Source organism: Tiliqua scincoides, chromosome 3 (genome assembly GCF_035046505.1).
Source record: "Tiliqua scincoides isolate rTilSci1 chromosome 3, rTilSci1.hap2, whole genome shotgun sequence".
NCBI classification, from domain to species: domain Eukaryota; kingdom Metazoa; phylum Chordata; class Lepidosauria; order Squamata; family Scincidae; genus Tiliqua; species Tiliqua scincoides.
The window spans coordinates 93,287,055-93,301,553 of NC_089823.1; the positions used below are offsets into that span (position 1 = coordinate 93,287,055).

Sequence of the window (14,499 nt, forward strand, 5' to 3'; positions counted from 1 at the left end):
AGCAGTGGCAGTGAAGGAAAGGCCAGCCTTGCTTTGTGCAAGGCCTTTTATAAGCCTTGAGCTATTGCAAGATTTTCATTCATTCAAATATGTTCCATCTCTAATATATCCATTTATATAAATTTATTCAAATTTTAAATTAATTCTTTTATTTCTGTCCCCGACACTGTGTCAGAGAGGTGATGTGGCTGTCCTGCCAAAAAGTTTGGACACCCCTGGTCTAAAAGGTAAAACATATTTATTGGTGATGTAGAAATACCTTGGCAATATATGAATAGCTTGCCAGTTCATCATCTTATATGGTCCCACATCTTAGATGGTCTTAATTTTTATTCACGTGTTCATTTTTCTTTTACTTAAGAAGACAAGCCACAAGTTTTTAAGGCAATTTGACAAGGTAGCCAAGCCTTTTTGAGAAGGAAGATATTGAGTTTGGCTCACTATGATCACACAGGATTCTGACAAAAGGACACTAGGAGCCCAATCCTAACTAACTTTCTGGTGCTGATGCATTTAGACATGCACTGCATCCGGGGGGGGGGGGTCACAGAGGCCTCCTCAAGGAAAGGAAACATTTGTTCCCTTATTTCAAGGCTGCATTGTGGGTGCATCAGCACTGGGAAGTTGGTTAGTATTGGGCTATAAAATTTCTTTCCTATGGATGGTTTCTGAATGAGCAATTCACCTACAGGGGAATGACCTGAGACAAGTACTCTTGGTGTGCTTATATGTGTGTGTGTGTGTGTGTGAGAGAGAGAGAGAGAGAGAGAGAGAGAGAGAGGAAGAGGGAGAGAGAGAGAGAACATAAGAACAGCCCCACTGGATCAGGCCATAGGCCCAGCTTCCTGTATCTCACAGCGGCCCACCAAATGCCCCAGGGAGCACACCAGATAACAAGAGACCTCATCCTGATGCCCTCCCTTGCATCTGACATAGCCCATTTCTAAAATCAGGAGGTTGCACATGTACACCATGGCTTGTAACCCGTAATGGATTTTTCCTCCAGAAACTTGTCCAATCCTCTTTTAAAGGCGTCCAGGCCAGACGCCATCACCACATCCTGTGGCAAGGAGTTCCACAGGCCGACTCCTGTGGTCTGTGGTTCCACAGAGAGAGAGAGAGAGAGAGAGAGAGAGAGAGAGAGAGAGAGAGAGAGAGAGCTAGTTTGAACTCTGAAATTGGACACATACACAGAGAGAATTGAGAATTTTTATTTGTAATTTGCTGAAAAACCAAGGTGCAGCTTAGGGGTTGGGGTTGCAAAAGTTGTAGTCTGGAGAGTGAGGGTCTGCTGCTGATTTTAGGGTTTTGCCTGTTTCCATATGCTGTGCTTCTATATAAAGAAAACCAATATTATACAGCCACCAAAGAAGATGGGTAAAGGCAGGCAAGCTTTCCTGAAAGACAGTTTGCCCATCTCTACTCACCATCGCTACTCATCTAACATACACAGAATTGGCAGGGATTCAAGTTTAGCCATGGGCTGGGGTGGTGTCATTCAGTTCACATACGGCTCAGCAGCACTCCCTGTGAGCTGACTGTTTGCTCTAGATCAGTGTTCCTCAACGTTTGTCCCCCACTGTACTACTTCACATGATCCACTTACTGAACTTATTGGAAGTACCACCACAAGTAACTGGCAATGATGTAATTGCCAGTTACTTCCAGATTGAGAGGTCAGATGCAACATGACAAACATCATTGAGGCCTAAATCCTAACCCACTTTCCAGCACTGGCATAGCTGTGCTAATGGGACGCGTGCTGCATCCTGCAGTTAGTGGGCACTCATGGAGCCCTCCTCAAAGTAAGGGAATGTTTGTTTCCTTACCTAGGAGCTTCGTTGCCCTTATGTCGGTGCTGGAAAGTGGGTTAGGATTGTGCCCTAAGAGACCTGGAGCAGACTGTAGGGCTTTTTTGAGTGTGTGAAAAGTGCATGCAGGAGCTCTGCTTGCCAAGCCGAGTCTCCTATTATTAATTAACAGTATTTACTTCTGCTTGTCCTACTTCTGCTTGTCATGTTATATTGCTGGTCTTACTGCCAGGCAGCAGGTTTCTGGGGGTCCTGCAAGTACCACTGGACACCACCTCAAGTACCACCAGTGGTACGAGTACTACTGGTTGAGAAACACTGCTCTGCATCAGAATCCCAGAATCCTGGGATCTACACTTCCCAGAATCCTATGCAACAAAGAGAAGTTTCCTAGCACATATGCAGGGGTTCCTTGGCAGATTGCAGAGTGTTCCATGGAATTAGAAAACTACAAAACATGACTGTACTGAAATGAAACATTAATCTGAATCTGGACCTGGCAATCCACTTACTCCATTTCCTACTAGAATTCATGCAGGAGCAACAGCTGAGTTTGTAAGATGGGGCAAGACCCGCACAGAGCATCTCTTTTAGTGATTAGTCTCTGGGGAACAAGCTGGAAAATATTACTTTCCCATTGCAAAACAACAAGCAGTGAGTCATGGCCATATGGGAGAAAATGAGATTTACCAAGATAACTCTGTTTTAAGATTTTAGCAATATTGGTGACTCATTCTCTGCATCATGTTCATGTCCACCCAAATACTGCCTTCACATTTTCAAAACTTATTATCTAAGATGACGTATACAACCATGATTTTTTTTTTAAATGTGACTCTTTCAGTACTAAAGCCCTGAATTCAGAATTGTTGTCAGGCAGAGATGCAAACTGCCTTTCAAATTCAGTTACAAAATGCATACTTACTCCTATACTTTCAATAAGCGGACCAAAGTTTCTCCCGGGATCAAAGTTATTTTAAACCCTGTATCAAATTCCAAATACTCTGCAAAACCTCTGCGTTTTAGAATAGCACAATGCTAAATGTAAGGAACTTCTCTTTTTTACAGTTTTTATACATATGCATGTCCCATGGGATGCACTCCTTATTCATGATGTACTTTCGGAAGATAATATTTTGAAGTAGTAGCTGAAACTTAATATCCTGTCAGTGAGTGTGTTTCAAAAAATCTTATGCATGATTCATTCACTTACACCAAGCCAACGCAGAAAATTCAAGAACAGTAAAACTCAGAGAAATGTGCTTGAGGGTAGTCAGAGTTGTTTATATTTGGTACCATTTTTTTTTTTAAAAAGTCTGTTCCATGAAACTTTACATTCAATGATCAGAATAAATTATGTTCATGACACAAATCTGGCTCAGGCTGCCATCCTTGAACTCAACGGGATTTAATTTTTAATAGAACCACATAGCATTGCACTGTTAGTTCACTTTATTCTGTTTCTGGAGTGCAAGTTGGGACAAGGAGCTGCATACAGCCTTGGAGTCTTTACTCTCTGTTGACTCCTGAGATCCTACCAGACACTATTTACAACTTGTCAAGCTTAACTCTGAAGCTACAAAGGCTAGACAATTGATACTCTTGTTCTTTTTAAATGAACATTTAGATTATTTAGGGCAGTGCTTCCCAAACTCCTGTCATTTTAAGACAGGGTTGGGACCACACAAAGGACTTGTAAGTAACTGTGCCCATTACTTCCAGGTTCTTCTGTCCACCACCACTGCCATCAGCTACAGGAGGATATGAAGCCCTGTGAAACCACATCTCCTACCTCCCTGTAGTTGTCAGTGGCAGCTGCAGTGGGGAGAACCTGGAAGTGATGGTTTCCCCCTGGTCGCCACCACTCTCCCTTAAGGGGGAATATTTTTCAAATGTATTACCTGGAGGTCATGACCCCAGGTTAGGAAACGCTGATTTAGGACATAGTGGTCCAACATGTGGCCTGTGAGACCTTTTCTGGCAGCCCTTGAAAGTCCCTCCACAATCTCCCAATCATTTCCTCCTGCTTCAGTGACTTCTTGGTCTCCCTGCCACACAGTTCCAGCTTCTCCTTTGGAGAAAAAGAAATGGGAACAGCATGGGAAGGAGATTGAAAAGCTCTGCTGCACCTATTGGTGCCTCCGACTCCTTCAACTGAGCCTGCCAAATGATTTGGGCAGTTCAGAACCCAGTGACTTCCAGATCTGCCCAGTTGGGGGATCATGCCAGAGTCATGCCCTCCCCAGGTACCAGAAGTTGAACCATCCTGATTTAGGATGAGGAAGTCTGTGACATATGCCACATGTATATGATGCACATGGAAATGTGTTGTTTTTCATGGTTGATTTGCCTATATTTGTCACACTTCTGAGCATCTTAACATTTAACATTCTTACTCCTGTGGATAGATTATGTTTCTCTAATTATATTCAGCAAATAAGCACAGAAGGCTTGCATTTCTGAAAGTTTATCACTTCAAATAAGATGTCACTGTTTTTCTGCATTTTTTGTTGCTTGTACCACACCAAATGATTTTTTCAAATATCATTGTGACATTTTTGTGATTGCAAATCCAAGTTCAGTTTAAGGTATTGTATAAATGTAAATATACGTGGGTTGTTTTGCAGAGTTCTTAGACAATTACAGCATAACTCAAAACGAAAATGAAGCAGAAAAAAATTCTGCCTTCAGATCTTTGTTTAATGAATAGACATTTACACGGCTTCTGGGTGAATTATGAAGTAGAGAGAGTCGGTTTTCGTTGTTTTACATCTCATTTGCTGCTTTCACATCTAATCTATTCCATTCTTCAGACACCAAAAGTACAAAGAGAAAAAAAGTGCATCTAATAGTTGCATTGCCTTTATTGCTGGCTTGGGAAATATTTCCCTGATGGAAAGTTTTTCCATTATAAACATAATATGACCTTTGTGTACAAAGCACACAATTCTCATTTAGTTTTTTTCTCCTATTTTCTGCCTATAGAATCATAAGAATATATGTGCTTTACACTGTCAGGATGTGGGGGAAATGCTGTGCAAAACAGATATATGAAAAATTTTCTGAATTTTTAATACATTGTAGATATGAATTTGTCTGCTACTCTGTTCTACAATAACCTGAATGAGCAAATAGAAGTTTATTGAAAGTAGAAAGCCTCCAAATTATGGGTAACACTGCTACAGAACCTCCTGCAGGTGTTGTAATACATACAGAGTGACCTCATCTTTCCTGAAGGTGAGCATAAATATTGGATGCTTTATTTAGCACTGGTCTTGTGTTTTTTTAAAAAGTAAGCACAGAGCCAAGGTAGTGTGGTAGCACTACTGTGACTGGAAACAAAGCTATTCGTGTGTGTAGATTGTGGGAGAGGGTGGGATGGGGCTTTGTGCAGGCCAAGTGTTTCCTCAAAAGTCAGTCTCACCAAATCCATTGAACTTTTCCCCTAATCCTCCTCCTTCCTGCCTGTAGCTCACTCCTGCCACCAATCTCCCAGCACCGGCTGTGGTACTCTATTGTCACACAAGTACAATCACCAACCATTTCCACTGGTGGCCCGTTCTATGTGCTGTTGCTGCAGTTGCAGAGCCCACAGCCTGGGCCTTCCGCTGATGGAACATGTTCCATCAGCAGAAGGCCTGGATAGGATTGGGCTGTAAGACACACGAATTACTATCTCAGGGTTATAGGAATACATAGATACTGGAAAATAATTTGCATAAACATCCTCAAGCATGACGTACAATTTACTGTTCATTTTTCCCCTTGTAATAGTAGGACTGCAGCCCAGACTGCGTGTCTTCACTTATAGGCACCTGTTAAGTGCACCCATTTCTCCCTGCTTTGCTTCAGCCCTGTTTTTAACTAGTGATAATCATCCACTACATGAATTTGCTGACTATCTTGCGTTATTAATAGTTCACTAGATTTATGAGGTCCTCCCTACAAAGGGTACCATCTTGCCACTGTTTACATACTCACCTATGGGCATATATTTAAATCGTGTTGGTTAAACAGATGTAAATTAAGAACCTTTGGTCTTGCCAGGGAATTCCGACTCTCTTTCAGCTCACTTCAGTTTCGAATTCACCCTTTGAACATGTAAAATGAATAATAGGTTGAAGCAAATCCAAGGGTGGTTAGTCATAGATATGTCAACAGGTTCTAAGTCTGGACTGCAATGAAATTCAAACAATGCAAAGAATATATATTTGAATCAGATCAGTAAACTCAGAGTTGTTTTTTTTAAGCAAGTCTTAGTATTTATATCATATTTTGTTCCCAGTTTCTTAAATGAAGTTTATTTTTTGGATGAGTATTTATTGAATAAATAACAAGTGTAAATATTAGTTTCCCCCTGAAATTCAGGAAGCCAAAGTCAGGTTGCCAACTAGCCATAACAAAAAAATGGATTGGCTAGCTCCTGTGTTTTAACAGAAATGTGATGTGCTGAATCAGTAGGTAAAACTTGTCATGGCATGTAGCTAAACATTATCACCTGCAGGCTATCACCAGCGAGATCACTGAAAATCAAAATAATTGTAAGGGCCAGAAACAGGGACCAGCTCAAACACTGGCTGCCCTTGGTCACAGGGGTTAGTTTGCATACTCCATGTGACCTCTTAGGGTTAGGGTTAATCTGTTTCTCAAGTCCTAGAATTTGATTGAACTCTCCTATTAAGAGTTAATTAATTCTATCACCACCACCCCTCCTTTTGCTGGCACTAAATAGGATTTCCATTATGTACGCTATCTAATCTATTCAGTGGAAAATTGGCAAGGCTGTCTTGCTTCCAACCAGGAAAGGTAACAAGTCTGAAAAAAATAGAATAAAAATACCCAGTGTTCTGTAATTATACTTCAATCTGTTGAATTCTTGGAGGAGTGGATTGAGGGGTTAGGAAACGCTTCATCCCCAATTAATTACCTAGCCACCTCAGTGAAAACACAAAACCCCAGTATTGTTTTTCACACACCACTCAGTCCCCACTGGACTGTGTCAGGATCTGTTACCATGATCATACTCTAGTATGGGAGCCAGAGTATGGATTGACTTCCTGCCCCAGTGGCCACGCATGGAGGCTTCCATGCTGTGCAGCTGATTCCTTCCAAATTCTGTCCCTACAGCCAGCTTGCAGACACAAATTGGAGACTTCTCCCTCAATTTCTTGGCTTCACTATATCTCCCGGTCTGAGATAGTCAGAGGCATAACTAGAGCGGAGCCTGAGAGACATGAACCATGACTGCCCCTCAGACTCTGCCCTAGTTACGGAGGAGGCGCTGGCAGCTTTGCATCCCCTGTTCCTTCTCCATCAAAGGGGAGCTTCTGCAGGAAAGGAATGGTGGCCACTGCGGCAGGCACACCCTCCTCCGGAGTGAACCCGGAAGTGACTGCCTTGCACCACAAGTGGCGCAAGACAATCACTTCCAGGTTCTCTCCAGAGAAGGAGGTACTGGCAGCTTTGCACCTCCTTTCCTTCTCCTATGGAGGCCCCTCTATAGGAAAAAGAACGGGTGCAAAGCTGCCGCAGTGAGCACTTCCTCCTCTGGGGAGAACTCAGAAGTGATGTCACAACATCATGTGACATCATGATGTCACCATCCCAGGCATTGGGGTAGAGCATTATGCCTCTGGAGATAGTTAATGATATTTGCCATAAACTTGATGTATTGCTTATTTTGACTGCCTGCCTGCCATAGATTTGACTTTGGTGGGCCAGGGAGAAATTGTTTTTTATCTGGAGACACAATTTGTCTCTAACTCCTACAGGTAATCAGACAGCGCAATGTTCTCAAAAGATGCCCACCAGTGTTGCTCTCTGGCATTATCTGTGTCGGTTCTGTGAAGCAATTGCCTCTGACAAGGTGATGTTGGTTTTGAGGATATATATGGATGCTGCTGTCGAAGGCATGCTGAAATTCCTGAACGTAGGCATGCCCAGAATTTGCTTATGACCAGTATGAACAGTGATGGCTGAATACAGGTGAGAGCTAACTCTGTTACTGGATGCACGCTGAGCATCCCAAATAGGGGAAGAAGTTATATTGCAGTTTTCTTCTTCAAACTGAAATGCGTAGAACAAGATGCATTGTAAAACGTTATAGTAAACGTATTTGGAAATAAACTATGACTGTAGAGAGAGTATAGAAGAACTGAGCCCTGGTATTTGACATCACTAATCTAGGCTATTTCCCTTCCTGGATTCTGTTTTTGAGTATAATGGTGAAGTGGGAATCTGGGGAGATGAGAGCTGGGGAAGCACAGAAGTGACTAGAGGGTCAAGGAGGCAAAAGGGAGAAGAACTAAAAATCTCAGGTAGGGCCTAGGGAAAGACTGTTTAATTTATGCAGTGAGTCCAAAGGAAAGATGAAGAGAATGGAATATCCCCGTTGATTCAAAAAAGCAAGCCAGATCTTTGGCTGGCTGTCTCTAGTCAACATATGGAAGCATTCCTCTTATGTATCAGGCAGGTCAATCCTACCTCTCTGGGCTCTGATGCAACTGCGCCAAAGGAGCACACGCTGCATCCCATGGGGAGTTTCAGAACCCAGAGGTCTCCTCCAGGTAAGGGAACATTTGTTCCATTGCCTGGGGGTAAGCCTCCACTGCCTGCATGGGTCTGGTTGGATCTGCCCCAGCTACTTTACTACAGAAATCTAAGTAGACACAAGAAGGTGAATTGAGGTCGGGATGGGATATTGGCGGTGCAGCTGCCAAAAATACTGCCTCCTTACCAGCCTCAGTCCACCCCCTCCCTGCCTCATCCGTTACCTGTTCCATCGTCTCCCCTCCACATTCCTCCTACTCCTGCTTCTGTTAGACTTAACTTGCTGGGTCCAGTGGTGGTCCTCCTGCACTGCTGCCATTTGCAGCAAAGCTCCTAAAATGGCCACCAGCTCTAATATGATTGGCCTGTTGCGGATTGTTTAATGGGGATTTGATTATGATGTTAGCCTGATCAGTCATAACTGGCAGGAATACTCAGGGATGGGGTAATAAGAAGAGGGCATGGTGTACACCCACCCAAGTAAACAAGTGGTCAGAGGGGGACCCAGAACCCAATTCGAGAGGCTGTTCAGCTTGGGGATGTAGGCTGGGCACCCTTGGCTAGAATTGCAAAGCCAACCTCAAAGGCTCCCTGGCTTGGGATGGGCTGTGCAATTCAGCTACCTTGACCCCTTTTCCAGGGGTTGACTAGAGAAGCTGGGATTGGCAATGACAACTAGGGTGGAATTGCTCCAAAAGGGAAAGAAGAGACTGGCTAAAGCCAGCACTGAAGGGGGAGTTTGAGTGACAGGAATTAGGATGCACTCGTAGGAGACTGTAAATGAGATCTGAATAAATTGTGGCTCTATCATACTGTGGGCAAATAGAGCTAAGAGGTCATTTGTGAAACTCTAAATATCAATTCAGTAACCCTGTTGTGTGCCACTTAATTATTTCATGAGCAGTCACAGGGAAAAAAATCAATGTAAGATTGAACTCTCTTTCAAAAATAATGATTGATACATTCAGTTATTAATGCTTGTAAAACTATTCATGTTTTAAACAAAATCTTGATTTTTCTTGATCTATGCTAATAAGGCCTATAATAAATTTTTTATACTTTATGCACCAGAGATTGGTGCCTCATTTCACAAGCTACCAGTACTTCGGACGTCCTCCTGCCAACCTTTATCTTTCATCCATTGTTTTTCTATAATTTTCTTGTTAGTATGATATATTCCTACCTTTTTATAGATTAGATTAGCCATTTAAATTGAAATCAATGGCATTAGGGGTCCAATATCAATTTCAGCCCTATTCTATTATTTCTTTAGAGTATGTTTTTCGGTTAATTCCACTGCTAATTAATTACAGTAGCAATTGATTGTAGGAATGCACTGCTCAATTACATCTGCATATGTGACCAAGGTTATTCGCTATGAGAGCAGAATAAATAGCAGAAGAGCATTTGTTTTAGTAACAATATAGAAATAATGCCATTTAAAAACAAGGCCTGGCAAACTGTATGCTTGATTTGCCATTTTTACCTTTCAGTTTCAAATAGATAACATAATATTATTTTGTTTTGTAACACAATATTATTTTGTATTATTATGATCAATAATAATTTAATAAATATTATTTATCTATTCAGTTATCCGGACTGTCAAATGTTGGGATTTGACACAGGCAATTAATATGCCTTTTGGACTCCATAAAAGATTATCTGCCCAGAATTACTATTAAGCTTTTGATCAAGCAGAGTAGTTTTCAAACTTTTTCACACTGGGGACCCACTTTTTAGAATGACAGTTTGTTGGAACCTACCAGAAGTGATGTCGTTAACCTAGAAGTGATGTCATAGGCAGAAGTGACATCATCAACTTCGGCTTCAAACCTAAGCTGTGATCCGCCAAAGGCCCCATTACACAGTGTGCTCATGCAGTTATTTTGCATCGCTGGGAATTCAAACATTCCAGCTCAGAAGTCAAAGCAGAATGCAGACTTGGCTTCTTCTCCAACCACATCCCCCTCCCCCCTTTCCAGCATCCTAGCTTCATAGCTCTTGAGGGCAAAGCACCCTGCCTCTCTCCCACTGGGAGACCACCCTGCTCAGCTGCTCTATACTCTGTATTTTAAGTGGTGGCTGAGATAGGTGCTACGCGTCCCACCTGAAATTGGCTCATCCCCCACCTAGGGGGTCACGACCTACAATTTGAGAAATACGGATTTAGCAGTTATCCCAGGTAGGGTAGTGAATGTTTGGTCTTGAAGGGGACTCCTTTTAATATGTGCATGTGCTCTTCCTTATATTAACATTGGTTTTTCCTCTTGACCAAAGTATGGCTGCTTTTTTTAGCAGTGTCAGACCTTCTAGCACCAAAAAAGTTAAACTTTAGCAGCTAAAACCCTTCACAATTAGTCCTTTGGTCTGACATCATTTTATTTGATTCCATATTTTCTAGAAGGAAAGAAACCTTGTGGATTCCCTCTATTTCTCCTTTTCCATGCTACCAGCGGTGATCAATATATTAAATTCTAATTTGTTTTTAATTTGAAATATAACTCAAATTGCCATCCCACTCAAGTAGAAGCATTAGAGACCTCTTTATGTCAATGTTAGAAATCTTCCCGTTCTGGGATCTTTCACAAATAACTGGGATGGCTACCTTATAAAATAAAGCAATACTTTCTAAGAGCCCAGTCCTATGCATGTCTACTCAGAAGTAAGTTCCCTTAGAGTCAATGGGGCTTACTCCTAGGAAAGTGTGGATAGGATTGGGCTGTCTGGCTGTAAACTGCCACACACTGGTTTATAATAAAGAATTATTTCTGTTAACAGATCTTAAGTGTGAGTCACTCTGCATGTGAATGTAGCCCAAAGAAAGGTACCAAAAGAAACAGAACTCATCATTTTAGCAAAATTGTGATGGTCATCCAGTGGGCATTGATAACCAGAAGATGTTTGCTTCAATGAGCATTAGTGGCTTTTGATGCCTACTAGCTACTACTGAAGGAGGCTCCACCTGCTTAGGCAGTAGCTGGAGAAGGATACTGGTAGCAGGAGAAGGAAGTCTGAGAAGTGTCAAGCTCTCAGTTTATGGGGGATCAATGGCCCCCAGACTATGACGCCCTGTCTGATTGTTTGTTTGCTCCCCCAGCATGTGTGTGTATATGCACATGTGTCTGTGTATTTGAAAATATACAGATATCACAAAAAACTATAATTCTTCATTACTTTCTCTTTTTAAGGAAATTGAGTCAGAAAAGGCTGATCCTGGAACCATCTTCTTCTTGGGAAGACAGAAAGCAGCAAAATAGTATTAAAACTCCTGAACGTCATAGAAGGCCTGAACATTCTGGAAACAAGATTCCTAAATGAACGCACAGCAGATTTTAGTCTGATTATTTCTCTGTAGTGCTGCACCACCAGATGCCAGAAGGAGGGAAATCTGCCTTGCTTGATGCTAGCTCTTATTTAGACTTTGATCATACTTGCCTTTTTTTTTTTCCTTTTCTTTTTGAGATAAAAGTTGGCTCATTTGAAACAATGTGTGCTAATTTGAATTATAAAATGCATTCTTCTAGAACAGGATAAGGAATAATAACAACAACAACAAGGTATCTTTCTGGTCATCTGATTACTTCTCTGACTTTATTCAAGGCTGTTTACATAGACAGGCATTTCTAAATCCCTCAAGGGGATTTTTACAATCATAGAGGTTCTCTCTTCCAAGAACCAACAACATTTCAGATGGATCTTCCTGGTGTGGTCTCACTTCTCACCTCCAGTTCTCCCACGCAGGCTGACAAGCAGCTCCATCTCTCACATGGAGGGCAGCCAAGACACTTCTTGCCCACACCAAGACCGGGTGGAATCACTCAGGTCGGCTTTGTCAGCTGCTTCAAGGTCTCACCATTCTCAGCCGTTCAGGGAGCTGCCAGTGTCCTCAAACTGGCGACCTTCTGATGTTATCTTCAGGCTAATGGAGGCTCTACCCTCTAGAACAGACCTCCTGCCCAGAGGCTCCCAAATGAATTCAGAGAATGAGAGCCTTGTCTTTAGCATGTGAATGCATATGATGTCTTCTCCATGTCCACATTATGATGACCAATGAAGCAGGAAGTGATCCCACACCAGTTCTAGTCACTGAATATATATAGCATTGCAGAGAAATAAACACAGCAGCGATAAGCAGTCAGGTGACAAGCTATGCATACGGTGGGATGTCCGAATATACATGTAATTCTTTCAGGTGCGATCTGTGTAATTGTCAGGCCTTAGTCAGGGCAGGCCATAGGGAAACAATCACAAGTCAGAAGGAGAAGACATAATCAGGGCTTGTCTAAGGTAACTCTGAGAGGATGCGGAGTACTGTAGGATACCAATCTGAAACAAGCAATGTCACATAGTAACATAGTAATGAGGTCATAAGACGTACTATATAGGTGTGCAGCACTTAACAATACGGATAAAGTCTCTGATCCCCATTGTTATGCGATTGGGTCATTAAGTGAACATTCAGCCCAATCTAGAGCTTTTGTTGTGTAAACAGACACTCCCTGCCAGACACTAGCTGGCTGCACAAACGACTGGAGATAGAGTGCCTCTTCTTTACATTAAGAGCTTCTCTGTTGTGTAAACAGACACTCTGCTGCAGGCTATGGGAGACCTGACCACCTCATTAAGAGCCTCTTCGGTGTACTTGCACCACCGTCGTATACGTGGTCCGTTGTTAAGTGGAAGGTTGCTAAGTGGCACATGCATGTACTTTGAAAAGATGATGACACTTCAAAAAAAACTATCTAAAAGACATGTTGAGGAAAAATAATTTGTATTTCTTTTTGTAATGCAGAACAACTATTTAAATGAATCTCCGCTGCCACCCCCTGAAAATGAAATAGTCTTCAGAGTCAGCCAGTTATTATGCAATATTTTTGAAAGTTCATAGTTGGCAGGATTGTTTGCAGCCTGGAATAAAAATGGCACTCTTATTGTTGAATCTCATCCTTGCACTTCATTTCTGAGGCACATAGGAAACTGTGGCTGGAATACAAACAACCGTGAGTGAAAAAGTATTAGGGCAAGGTTGCGACAGTGCACATGTCTGTCCTGCCGGCAGTAGCCAGCTTAGGATTGGGCCGTTAAGATACCCGCAAACGAAGGCCTGCCTGAAATAATTGCAGAAGTAGTCATAATAGAAAACTATATAAAATACCAGAACATTGCAAATTTGCTGATAATTTCAAGATTTGTGTACACACATGCCCAGTATAATCCAAAACGTTTTTTGGGGGGAGAAATAATTAAGGTAAAAGTACAACTTGATTGAAAAATTTGAATAGCAAAGAAGCATTTCCAATGAGGCCTGCTGGACTCTTTTATTGTTATACAGACCAAGGGCCCAGTCCTAAAGAGTGTGTGCCGGCTTACTGCCAGCAGACATTGTTGCAAACATGCCATAAGGCACATTTGCGGGCCCTAATGCTGGTGAAGTGCTGCTGCTAGCCCAGTGCTGACTGGCGCTGGGATAGTGCCAGTGGAGCACCAGAAATCTGCCACTCATAAGTTATATGGACCACTGGGCAGTAGAGATGTAGGTGGGGGCGTGGGGGAGGTGGGGAGGAGACGTTCCAGGGCAGGGAGAGGCAGGGGAGTGTGGGAAGGAGGTATACCAGGAGACAGGGGCGGGGCAGGAGGGAGGCAGGTCCGGTGGAGCCATTTTCAGCGATGCTACAGCCCTGTTTGCTGGGCAGCTCAGGATTGAGCTGCAAGTCTAGCTTGTGTGGCCTAACTAAAACATGGGTGGGAGCTGCTCCAGATTCTGGCACATTAGAGTTAGGAAGAAAACATGGACTGGATCTCCAAACATCACAATGTGCATGCATTATTATGGGGGGGGGGAAACTGGCTGTGAAACTTGGTGAGCAATTATACATGTCTTGCTTTATGGTACAGCTACTCTATGGAGCATTCGCATATAAACCGATCCATGTTTACAGTTTTAATTTTGCTGCCTTTTCCATCAAAACATTGATGAAGGAGATAAAAATTTTTAAATAATAAAATAATTTGCTGTAGCAGAATCTCACCTGAATGTAAAAGTTTAAAACATCCTTTGACCATTTGCTGCATGGAAGATCAGAATGTGAAAGCTTCTGTATCAGAAATAATTCTTCTCTCTCAACCCTGTTTTTAG

The 14,499-nt window shown here is 42.3% G+C and overlaps 1 long non-coding RNA gene across 2 annotated transcripts in view; it reads left to right on the top strand.

Annotated features, from left to right (window-relative positions):
* Positions 1-13,342, top strand: part of LOC136645908 (uncharacterized) — a 105,089-nt gene extending 91,747 nt beyond the window's left edge. For both annotated transcript variants that reach the window (XR_010794172.1, XR_010794171.1), the window contains one exon: positions 11,552-13,342. This is a non-coding gene — a long non-coding RNA (uncharacterized lncRNA). The remainder of the gene's footprint in view (positions 1-11,551) is intronic.
* The last annotated feature ends 1,157 nt before the right edge of the window (positions 13,343-14,499 follow it).